This window comes from Pseudomyrmex gracilis, unplaced genomic scaffold, assembly GCF_002006095.1.
Source record: "Pseudomyrmex gracilis isolate BER0280 unplaced genomic scaffold, ASM200609v1 scaffold_491, whole genome shotgun sequence".
NCBI lineage: Eukaryota > Metazoa > Arthropoda > Insecta > Hymenoptera > Formicidae > Pseudomyrmex > Pseudomyrmex gracilis.
In genome coordinates this window covers 37,239-38,513 of record NW_018021075.1, presented here as the reverse complement: position 1 = coordinate 38,513, position 1,275 = coordinate 37,239, and positions in this window count along the sequence as shown.

Here is a 1,275-nt window from a genome sequence, read left to right as displayed (position 1 = left end):
GGCGCACCGCGGCGCTAGTTCGCCCGCAAGCAACATTGGCCCCGACGGTTAGATAAGACGGCCGTCGGCGGCCCTTCGACATCCAGCTAGCCAGATAGCTAGAGCGCAATCAGCTCGCTATTTAGTTGGAACAAGCACAGATCTCTACTAGAGATCACTTTTTCTCCAGTGGAGAAAAAGGCAAAAAAGGCATTCCGCCGCAAAGTCCTCTCAAGGCCGCCAAGCGACCCCGAACACCCGGGTCAGAAAAACTCCCGCACTTGGCACGATGTTAAAAAGTCCGGTCTCGGTGTGGCAGATTTTGTTAATTCTAGAGCTAACATGAGGCTTGACATTTGCAGTAATAGACTTTCAAAGTTTATTTACAAGGATCCTTTGCCTCCTTCATCTAAATTTGATGTTGTTTATTGTTTGAAATGTAACGATTGTCGGGCTTCATATGTTGGCCAAACAAAAAGACTGCTCAATACACGTATCAATGAACACAAAAGCCACATTCGTCGTAATACGCCGCAACAATCTGTTATTACCTATCATAGAATTAAATTTAACCACAATTTTGATTAGAGTAATGTCCGTATATTAGATGAGGAGCACTCTTATACAAAGCGTCTTGTTTCTGAGATGCTCTATATTAAACACCAAACAGCTGGTCTTAATTTGCAGAATGACACGGATTTACTAGACAATACATATTTAGCATTAGTGGAAAGGTTTAAGAAACTATAAATGATTGGTTACTTTTTTCAATTACAATAGATGTCTCTGGTTCTCTCTATCTTTTCTCTGGTATTTATATTTTCGACTTGCCGTTATTCTTGTTACAACAGTGAGAGAAACGACACGTTTTATCTTATTTTTTCCGTTTTTCATGCTAACACGTTTGTGACGTATATCTAGCGAGTCAAATGACTTTTCTTATTTTAATTATGACTAATTCGGTTTTTATATTTATAATCTATTATCTTGTGTGTATATGCAATTTTGATTATATTCTGTCGTTATTATATAGGATTTTTTTGCACACCTTTTCTGAAGATGATCCCACCTGGAGATAGAAACGTTAAACGTTTTTGAATAAATAATTTACAAAAAGTTTACACACCGTCAATTGTGTTTAGGCTCACATTGGCCAATTTTTTTCTTCAAGTGTTTTACAAAATTGGAGCTTTTACTGGATTTACATTAAAAATTAAATCTACGCTCTGTCTAACAAGGGAAGGCCGTGAACCCGGACTCTTGGATTGCAATGAAGTTTTGTGAGTATGTAGAGGA